The sequence below is a fragment of the Ascaphus truei genome, chromosome 8, assembly GCF_040206685.1.
Source record: "Ascaphus truei isolate aAscTru1 chromosome 8, aAscTru1.hap1, whole genome shotgun sequence".
Classification (NCBI taxonomy): Eukaryota; Metazoa; Chordata; class Amphibia; order Anura; family Ascaphidae; genus Ascaphus; species Ascaphus truei.
This window is the reverse complement of record NC_134490.1, coordinates 31,026,682-31,038,710: the sequence shown is the minus strand read 5'-3', so window position 1 is coordinate 31,038,710 and position 12,029 is coordinate 31,026,682. Positions and strand designations below refer to the sequence as shown.

General features: G+C 35.8%; 1 long non-coding RNA gene across 1 annotated transcript; it reads left to right on the top strand.

The window, feature by feature from the left end:
• The first annotated feature begins 3,170 nt into the window (after positions 1–3,170).
• Positions 3,171–5,242, top strand: LOC142500908 (uncharacterized). Its single transcript, XR_012803352.1, has 2 exons — positions 3,171–3,926; positions 5,114–5,242. It is a non-coding gene; the product is annotated as an uncharacterized LOC142500908 (long non-coding RNA).
• The last annotated feature ends 6,787 nt before the right edge of the window (positions 5,243–12,029 follow it).

The following is a 12,029-nucleotide window of genomic DNA, read 5'->3' as shown; positions in this document are numbered from 1 at the left end:
GAGCGTAAAGGCACAAAGATGGGTTTTCATATTCTCATGTGACCTTGAGTCGTGGCCTTGGAGAATTTTGGAAATTCACGACATACACCAAGATTCCTGAAGATGGCAATTTGTGTCAATGATTAGTAAACACTAATATCTTACTGTGGGGTTCAATTGTGCCCCTCAGTAAGATTAAGTGGTGATTTATTAAACAGAAGCCAATTTAAATTAAAAAGAAATATGTGTGTGTGTGTGTGTGTGTGTGTGTGTGTGTGTGTGTGTGTGTGTGTGTGTGTGTGTGTGTGTGTGTGTGTGTGTGTGTGTGTGTGTGTGTGTGTACATATATCGCACAACACAAACAATACAAAACAATATAGGGAAATAGAGTGCTTAAAGTGACAAAACAACTTGATAACCAATTGTTTATTGCTCTATGATGCAGCTGACTGTCTGAGGTCCCACACAAAAAACAGGGGTGACAAATATTCAAATTGTGACCTAAGTGCTACCCAGTGACAGGAAAACATTCAGTGTGATCTGTGGCAGTGATGTTGTGCTACATGTGAATATTTTAAAATATTTTTAACAATACTTCACTATGTTTTTCCTTGTGAACTTTAATTTGTAGAACTTATTCCATCAGAAGAGTTGAACAAGAGCTTCACATATCTACATACCCACCTGTTCTCACCTGAGATTGTTTTTGTACCCATGAAGACAATCTGTGGCCTCATTTTCCACATATAACATAGCACATCACTGAGACCGATCACACTGAGGGGGGTTTCTTTCACTGGCAGTGCGCTTAGATCACAATAGATATATATACATAGGTTTACTATATTTTATTTCATAATACCTTCCACCTATTCTTTCTTTCTGATAAATTACACTAAATCAGTTCATATCATTTAACTATTGGGGGAATACTTAAGAAGTATGTTTTCCTGCTAGAAGCAATAAGGCACTTAATGGATCTGGTTACCCAAAAGCCCCCAGATTCCTTGTGATGAAATCCACACCATGCAACTGTGAAATACACCATTACCCTAATATCTAATGCTTTGGAGTCAATTTAGCTAGAATGTCGGTTAGCTGTGTAACTATACTGTATATACTATTTTTGTTATAGTACATAGACAAGTTATAGAGGATCTAAAGAAAACGTTGTATATTTTTCTATAATTGTACTGTTTTTTCAGTATGTCCAAATCCCCCAAATAGCAGAATCTCGTCTGATAAAACTAGGATTTTTAAATCACCTCTTTGACTTTTACAGTTAAAATGTACAAACTACAGTACCACTGCACAGAAATGAAGAAAGCTTCTCACAAGAAGTTGATCTTACTAAAGTGAATTAGTGAATGTAATGGAAATAAATGAGTTTTGTAAATTAAATGAAGGTCTTGTAGCACTGCGCATTTTGTCATTTTCTTTCCTGGCGTTGTTAGGAATATGTAAATAAATACTGTCGTACAATTATTATTAGTAGTAGTAGTATTAATAATTACGTTGTAATATTTCCTAGTTAGCAGCTTCATTTTATTTCCAGTCCACAAATCTCCCACAATAAGGATCTTTAACGATCTACAATTACTTTTAATTCAAGACCATTTCTAACGTATAGGAAATAAAACCAAATTACATAAAAGGGGGATTTACACAATGTAAATGTCAAAATTAACAAACATTATATTGTTTGGGTAGTAAATATTTTAATCAAGGTATCCTGAAACTTTGGTACATATATGCTCCACATATTTGACTTGAAATGATTACATTCAATGACATCTCCATTCAAAACTCCATGATAAAAAAAGTTTACTTTTAGTTAAACATGCAAAAATCATATCTTAAATGGCAAATGAGTGTATTTGTTCTGTTAATGATGATATTAGGTCAATGATCCCTGCTATTACACGTTGCATTACATCTATCAGATATTGGGATATATATATATATATATATATATATATATATATATATATATATATATATATATATATAATACCTTTCACAATTCATGCAATAGTGTAAATATCACTATATCAATATATATATATATATATATATATATATATATATATATATATATATATATATATATTGATATAGTGATATTTACACTATTGCATGAATTGTGAAAGGTATTATATATATATATATATATATATATATATATATATATATATATATATATATATATATCCATCCCAATATCTGATAGATGTAATGCAACGTGTAATAGCAGGGATCATTGACCTAATATCATCATATATTTATATATACACACACACATTCTGATTGCTAGAATACTATATATGTGGAATTCTTTTTATATAATTCTTATTGTACCAATCCATATATATTAATATAATATACATTTACACATTTACAGAGAAAGAGGAAGGCAGGTGGTGTATATTTACTATTTACTCTCTATCACCATAACTTAAAAAATAAATACAAATAATAATATATATATATATACTGTATATATATATATATATATGAGTAAATAATTTGAACCTCTTTATCATTGTGCAACTTGTCACTTAAAAAAATAAATAAACTTGTTTTGCTATAATTATTACGTGTATTTCACCCCCTTGTAAGATATAGGGCTTTGTTATATATATATATTATTTGAATCTGTCTGTACTTAAATGAATCAATGTGTGTGTGTGCTATCAGCATGATCCTACACCAGAACTACAATACACAAACTGATTATTAGGGAGGGAATATACAGAAAACAGAAGGATACTCAAGTCATGTGCTTTTTGTACACCTCACCCAGAATACAGGGTTAAAGCACGCATTGTTAAACGCCAGTGAAAGAAATGTAACATAATCCAAAATGTGTTAAACTGATGTAATGATCTACAGACAATATGCAACATCTAAAAGTAGTCTGATTTTTATAAGTAATTTTTAAACATCAATGTTAAATGTGTTGTCCCTTTTACCTGAAAGTTAAAATAAAACCTCATCATTAATTGTAATATCAATGAGGAATATGTATACGTGTCATGTCTATGGCACAACGCATGAGAGAGAGAGAGAGAGAGAGAGAGAGAGAGAGAGAGAGAGCGAGAGAGAGAGAGAGAGAGAGAGAGAGAGAGAGAGAGAGAGAGAGAGAGAGAGAGAGAGAGAGAGAGAGAGAGAGAGAGAGAGAGAGAGAGATGGCAAGAGAGAGAGAGAGAGAGAGAGAGAGAATTCGTTGTATAGTCACCATTTTACAAGTCTATTTATATATAGAGTGAAATAGTGTATACATAATGTACAGTTGCTGACCTTTTTAACCCCTGAAATCTGACAGCCTCATCTTTATTCCCAGCCTTTGGGTAAATACTCTTTGCAACTTCAACGGATCAATCATTTTTGCTTGAAAAAGTTAACACGAAATGTGACAGAAATAATCAGAATATACAGTATAAATGGCTGATATAGCACAACCCCCTCCTCTTCATTGCAATCTTTGGGGATATATAGCCTAGTCTAGAAGTATTGAGGGAAAGGACTATACTTACAGCTGCAAAGTTACCTTCAGACTGCCCAATCAGACTGTGTCTAATTTAAGAGGGCCCCTTTTAATGTGTCTGTATCTTATAATTAGAGGCAGGCTGATGTCTATGCAAATGAGATGCGGCATCTAGTACAGTAAGAGTGCAGGATAAAGGCAAACCTCTGTTGTTATGGTACATAAAGGATGGAGCACCAAACGGAGAATATTAACCCTTTCATCTCTGGTATAGATATATATTTGTATTTTATTATTATTATTTTAATCTTCTGTATTTGACGTTGTGTATTAGAAATATTGACCTATACTGGGACAGCATTATCCGTTTCAGGCCTGATATTTTCTTTTTCTTTCTGATTTAGAAATACCAGCTGTAATAACTCCTACTTTTCCTTGGCCTGGCGTTAAGAATTATTAGGTAAAGGAAATGTAATGTATTAACCTCTTCATATATATTTTTTTATGCTTCCAGAGCTGCGGGCGTTTGGATACCATCAGAAAGTTGCGCCTTAGAGGGGTAACCATGCTTCTGTAGTGCCTCATAGCCAGCTGGATAATACTGCACCTTGAAAGTTAAGGGGGTTATCATTGCAGGGTTTCACACAATGCATATTTAATTCAGTTATGTGCTAGTATAAACCACATCCCCACATAATGTCAAATAGATATAATTCTAGTAACTGCTTGATACTGTATATATTCTTATTAGAATTGTTAGCCTTTTAAATACGAAATCTCACAGTCTATATACACACACACACACACACACACACACACACACACACACACACACACACACACACACACACACACACACACACACACACACACACACACACACACACACACACACACATTCCACAAATAATATCATTTCACTCAGTTTGCATGCAGCCTGCTTATGTATTTATTAATTTCTACAATGTACACAACTGTTCATTTTGGAAGCAGCAAGCAACCCCTGATTTCCTAGCTAACATGCTCTGTGTGAAGGCAAACACAATACAAATGTGACGCTGGAGTTGATTCTTTTTGAGTTTTACATTTCCGCTTGGGAAATTCCACAAACGCACTAATTGTCAAGAGAAGATCTGCCCTATTTTGCAGTCATGGTGCTCGTTGGCAGTGAAAGGGTTAACGGGGCATCAATGTAATGTTCAAACGACTCATTTCTGGAACCATTAGCAACTCTCTTCGTATTAAAACTGTGCAGATATATATATATACTGTGTAATATGAAAATGGCTAATTCTGCTTTCGGTAAACATAGAATAACATGGTCTAAAGAATTTGTATAGCGCTGAAAAGTATCAACTAGCAACATGGTTTTCTTATTTCTTACCTGTACTGCTGATCTAATCTTTATACACAATGTGATTTATACCTTATGTAAAACAGAGTCTTAGGTGTTTCAAAATACAAACTGATGATACTTTTTACAATAATTCCTGTTTTGATCTTCTATATGTTATCGTAGCATAATACTATATATATATATATATATATATATATATATATATATATATATATATATATCATGCTGTATACAGTTGGTGTATAATTGTATATATATAGTTAAATGTGTCTTTTTTTCTTTTTTTGTAGGTCACTACAAAGTTATTTGTGGAAGTTATTTGTGGAAATGTTGTTAATTCTCTAATTCTCTAATTAAGTAGATGTTCTGTTAATAAACATTTTTTTTCTGTAAATACAATAAAGTAAATAAAGAAATAATAGTTTGTGGTTTCTTTATTTCAAAGACTTAAGTTCTATCTTGAAGTGGTTTGATAGATTTTTCAAAATTCATGACACTATTATCCTTATTGACTCCACGTAAAAGGTACCTTATTCAAAGCTTACATATCATATTAGTTGGTGTGTGTTTTCATACCACATTTCATAAAACATCAGAGAAAATGTTATTATGTAATTAAAGTATAGGTTATTACAGTGGGATATAACCCCCTTCTCTTCTAGGCTTACAGAAGTATATAACAATATATAGGCATGTGTGGGCCTGTGCACGTGTGTACATGTGTGGGTCTGGGTACGTGTGTACATGTGTGTGTCTGTAGAAATCTGTGTATATCACTGAATATACAGTGTCAGGGTCTGTGTGTAGGCTGTGTATTACTGTGTTAATGTGTGTGTATCAGCATGTTAATGTGTGTATATAATGTGTGTATCCGTGTTTTAATATGTTTATCCGTGTGTTTATGTGTGCATCAGTGTGTCAATGTGTGTATCAGTGTGTTAATGTTACATCGTTACATAGCTATACTGTTACATAGTTATATCATTACATAGTTACATAGTAGATGAGGTTGTAAAAAGACATGTGTCCATCAATTTCAACCTATGCTAAATGTAGATGACAGATACTTTATCATATTTTTGTATTTACTGTATATTGATCCAGAAGGCAAACAAAAAAGCCCAGTGATATATCATCACAATGTGTGTATCATTTTGTTAATGTGTGTGTTCTGAGTGTGTTAATGTGTTTATGTGTGTCCGTACGGTGTGTGTAAATGTGTCATGTTATCAAGTGTATCTACACGACCTTCCTCTCACTTTAATTAAAAAAATATAGCCAAATATTGTAATAATTAGCTTGTTGAAACACAATAGCAAAACAATAATATCAGCAATTACAATAAGGATAAATATTAGGAATTGTGTGAATATTTTCATGTAACAAGGATCAATAAATAAAACACATTGGAAATGAATCGATCTGCAGTATACATTACAATAAATGGAGATCTAAAGCACAATATTTTAATTATACAACAGGAAAATGGTTTCATTAATAAGATGGGCTGTTAATCATATTAGTGTTTCTATAAATTAGCAGCTCAAGTACGCATCATTGCTGTATATTGTTGACATGTATTTTTCATTTGCATTCTAAAACATTAGACACAAGATGATCAAAGAGGAGCAACCCAATTTTTTATTAGGATATTGTGTTTTCTTGTTTAAATCTGGTGCTGTTTTTGCACCAGGAGACAATAAGGTGCCACGTGCAAATATTAGGGTTCCTTTCACCCATTGAATAAAGATGCCGAAACACATAACAGCAAACTTTAATGTCACCTTTGTGCAAATGCTAGTGATATGACACACAGGGTTAGTGATAATAAAGTCTCCATGCTGCAAAGCGGGGACAAAAACAGCAGCACCAGATTTATCAAAGGAACCATTTATCAAAGTTCCCCAGCAGCAAAAGCAGTGCAAATCTGGTGCAAAAATACAGCACCAGATTTATCCATCAAGAAAATACCATTGGTTTCAATGGTAAAGGTTTTTATCTGTAAAGCTGGTGCTGTTCTTTTTACCCCAGTATTGCAGCGTGGAGACTTGGATAAAGTTGCTTTCAACTGGATTCTTCTCTTTGATAAAGCTGGTACTGTTTTCTGTTGTTGTGGTTGTAGCACTGGTGGTGCCCCAATTATGCCCATTGGGAGACGCTAGTAAATTGCTCAGCCATATATCGTGGGTCCCTCTGGCAGTGAAAGGGTTAAGAATATTGCGCCCGATTTGTAGCGTGTACCCGCAGTGCCTCGCTGGCCACTCTGGCGCTGAAGTGGTTAACCCTTGCATGGCTGGGCAGAAGTCCTGTTACCATGGTGACTTGAATATTCGCTGAAGAGGGGGGGGAGGAGATGACAGCTGATTAGCATGTATGTAGATGAAGTGTTCAAGAATGGAAATAGATCAGCTTGGCCCGGGTATGTCTGCAAAGTTCAATGTTTCTTATTGCAGAGACACTATATATATATACTGTATATATTTATATGAGCCCTCCAAAAAGGACTGGCTGTCAGTAGTACCCCTGCAACAAAGAAACATATTTTGTAAAGTATTTTCCTGTGGGTTATTACAGTGGGATGTAAACCTCTTGTAGGCTTACAGCAGTATATAACAGTATATAGGCATGTGTGGGCCTGTGTACGTTTGTACATGTGTGGGTCTGTGTACGTTTGTACATGTGTGGGCCTGTGTATGTTTGTACATGTGTGGGCCTGTGTACGTTTGTACATGTGTGGGTCTGTGTACGTTTGTACATGTGTGGGCCTGTGTACGTTTGTACATGTGTGAGTCTGTGTACGTTTGTACATGTGTGGGCCTGTGTACGTTTGTACATGTGTGGGCCTGTGTACGTTTGTACATGTGTGTGCCTTTAGAAATTGGTGTAAATCACTGAATAGATAGTATTACTGTCTATGTGTAGACTGTGTGTATTACTGTGTTAATGTGTTTATCAGCATGTTAATGTGTGTGTAAAGTGTATGTATCAGTGCGTTACTGTGTATATCATTGTGTTAATGTGTGTGTACGTTGTGTGTATCCTTGTGTTACTGAGTGTGTATGGTGTGTGTTAATGTGTTACTGAGTGTGTATGGTGTGTGTTAATGTGTTTGTATGATGTGTATCAGTGTGTTCATTTGTGTATGCATCAGTGTTAATGTGTGTGTATGTCAGTGTGTTACTGTGTGTGTATGGTGTGTGTATCAGTATTTTGTATTTGTACAGTGTGTATAAGTGTTAATGTGTGTGTATCAGCTTGTTAATGTGTGTACAGTGTGTGTATGACTTGTGTATCAGTGTGTTAATGTGTGTGTATGACGTGTGTATCAGTGTGTTAATGTGTGTGTATTACGTGTATCAGTGAGTTACTATGTGTGTATCAGTGTGTGTATCATGTAACACATGAGTGTGTTAATGTGTGCATCATTGTGTTTGTAGGGTTACTGTCACAAAGCTTGGTTAAATCCAGGTTCACAACGTGACGTTACCTAAAAGCAGGTCCTAACACTAAACTGTTGTAACTTCTCTTTTACCTCTGAGGAGGGAGAATGACTGCAGTGAGTCTATCCATACAGCAAAATGAGAAAAAAACCTTCCTTACTTAAAAAAGTGGGGGGAGCTTAAACCCTGGAAGGGGGGGCCACTAACCCCCAAACAACTGATACCAGTTGAAAATTGAAATTAACAAATACACAACCCCAGCAAGCTCTAACCACAGAAAACGCACACACGCACACGCACACGCACACGCACACGCACACACACACACACACACACACACATCTTAGACAGGTCTGCAACCCCGCCTTTCACCATTATCACCCAGCACACAGCACTTCCACTGCAGCAAGGGATTCTGGGAAATGACATGCAAATGAGCACACTGCCACTTTTTGCTTCAAACCCATTTAACATGGTTCCCTATAAGCTTAAACTTGCTGCATGGTCACAGCTTTGAGCACACCCAGGGTTAAGATGCATAGCCAGTAAACACACCCACAGACAGCCGTTTCGACCTTAATGGGTCTCATCAGTGTGTGGTTGGTTATACAGGCCATGCAAAAATGAAGCAATGAGGATGGGTTTTACCATACTTAGTTAAGTTATGGTGAGTTAAAAAAAGTGACAAAAACCCTCCACAGCAAAGCATATAGCAAATGGAAATATTACTGTATGCTCATTTGCATGTCTTAGACAGGTTTGCAACCCAGGTCTGCAACACACACACACACACACACCAAAAGGAGTGCTACTGAGCGTGGCCAAATGTATACATCAAAAGACAGAAAAGCCCAATGCTACATCCAATTTGACAAAATATATAGTAATTAGTATATAGTTAAATACTTCAATAATAATAATAACATTCTCATGAATAAGGGGCATTTAGTTAAACCAGGCCTGCACAACTCAAGTCCTTGAGGGCCGCCAACAGGCCAGGTTTTAGGATAAATGACCAGTTTCAGGGGTAACAGGACCAGAGGTGGAGAACCATCGACTAATTCCATCTTCACAGGAAAGTCTTTAAATCTGGACGCAAGCCAGTTATCTTTGGCAAATTCAAGGCCCATGAAATGTCCCCCTGCACCCGAGTCAATCATAGAGTTGCCACTTTTCAAAAGTGTTTGACTCGAACATGAGATTGGGGTCCAATGTTACTTCCCCCGCAAGCGGGACCACCCTAGGTGTGAAACAAGGGGCGTGTCCTCCCCCAGGAAATGTTTTTTTTTTAATTAAGCTAGATACATGATCTTACGGCTATTTTTAGATTAAAATTAATTTGGGAGACTTTATTTGTCAGGAGAAAAATTTACTAAATGTCAAATGGTTAACTGCACTATGAGAAGGCAGGCTTTTAATGAATAAACAGCTTTTTAACTTTTTTTTTCCAGGAATATTTGTGATTGGAGGATGCACTTTTCAAAAGTTCAAGTTGTTTAGGCCCGTTAATAAACTCATCGAATTCTTGGCAACACATGTCAAAATTCCGTTTGGAATACAGTTCCGCTTTAACTAATTCCACCCGCATTCTGTTTCTTCTGTCACTCCATGTGGATCTGACTCCAAAAGACTGTTCATGGCCCCAAGGCTTAGCAAAGTATCCGGCCGCTCCTCCTTCCCTTACTGTGCACCCCAAAACTGGAACAGTCTACCAGAGACTCTCACAGCCGGCACCAGTCTAAGTTCTTTCAAAACTGAAGCCGTCTCACATTGTAATCTGGTCGGTAACTGTTACATACGCCTATAATATATATTATCTCTAACTGTGCATGCAATGTCTTGTATATAATGTATAACCCTGTTCACTTATGTAACTTTGTATTGTAACCGTGTATTATTTGTCATCATAACTCTATGCCCAGGACATACTTGAAAACGAGCGGTAACTCTCAATGTATTACTTCCTGGTAAAACATTTTATAAATAAAATACAATAAATAAATGTGTTCCCCATTATGGAAAAAAATTCTTTCACCGTAGGCATAGCTGATTGAAATGGAAAGGATCTTCGCCACAAGTTTTGGCAGTTCTTTAAATTGGTTACAAGTTGAAAACATGCGAACCCATTTTTAATCAATAAGCAAACCAAGAACTTGTACGTGTGAAAATATCTTGGAAAGCAATTGTATCTCATCATCCAAATTATCTTCATTCAATTCTGCTTTGGCAAATTTAACAGCGTGTAAGAAATCTTCATATAAAAGTGGTTCATTCTTTAAATTAATAATAGCAAAGTGTTGGAACAGGTGATTATCGTAATTGTACCATTTCTTCAGATACTCTATAGCGCTGGCGTAATCTTGCGTCGCTTCTTTTGTCAACGTTTGTCTGCTTCCTAGATGAAGGTAATTCAGACTTGAATTCACCTTGCAGCCGAAGAATTTGTCACTAAGTCTACGTTCATGTTTTTCTTTTAATGCAACCATTATTTTAAGTACCTCGGAACTCATCATGTTCTAGTACTAAGACAGTTTGTGTCATAATGTACGTGAAATGATGAACGAAGTATAAGTAACATTCAGGCAAGGATAGGCTTGCTTTCATATCATCATGTAGCCTGTCCTGTTGATCTCCTATAAAACTCCAAACTGCATTATTAGTTTCTCCTTCTTGTATGAAGTACGATTTTATTGCTGGCAAAGAAGCTAAAATTTGTGCGACCACCCAAAAAAGTGATAGCCACTCTTCTGACAACATGGTACAATACATCTTCATACTCCATTTCCACAAATTCAAAACATTGTCTGCATCTTTTTTTGCACTATTTGAAAATTCGGAATATATCTTCAAAATCAAATTCTCCCCATCGAATGATAATGCCTTACATGCATTTCTGACAGCACTATGAATGACATGGCCATTGCAATTACTTTTTTATGATGTCCAAGTTCAGATGAGTGAGTTTTTGGAATGCTGAATTATGTTTGCCGTAGTTCACCGATGCATTATCTACTGTGTACGAACTAACGTTTGCAATGTCAAGTCTGTACCTCTCTAGGCAAGACGTCAGCCGGTTTGCTATAGCTGCAGACGACTCATCACTAGCCTCATAAAAATCAATCATTTTATTCTGGACCTTTAGACACATCCAAGTACTTAACGACAATTAGAAAAAGTTTATGATTTCCTTTGTTGGGAGCCTCACTTACCAAAGAAAAGGGAATTGCAGAAGCAGTGTCTGCTTTCATTTCCTGAAGGAGACGTTGGATGGATTTTGGGGCTAGTACATTCTCCACCGAGTGATTCCGCTTTGACTTTTCCACAATGGACTTTTTTGCAACAATGGAATCCGAATATAATTTTGAATGTAGTTTTATGCCTCAATCAATGCTAAGATAGCTATGATGGAGATTTATCCCAGGATAGACTTGCGCGAACTCTAGCACGGATACTTTTAGTTCCTCTGAAATATTTTTCTTGGGAATAGAAAAATGTTAGAAGTCGATTACATGCAACCGTTTTTGTCATAGTTTGGTCCTTTTTGCTATACCGATGAGGTTTTAATGCCTTTTCACCATCATATCTAACAGTAAATCTTATATTACATGTACAAATTGCTGTACTTTTGTCCACTTTTCCCAACCACTCTTCTGGATGCCTAGTCATCTTGAAACATGCAATCATAGTTCATTTTTTTTTAATTTGCTCTACTTCATTTGTACTTCTACTTCTACTACTAATACTACCAGTTTCTTTCGCCATCTGC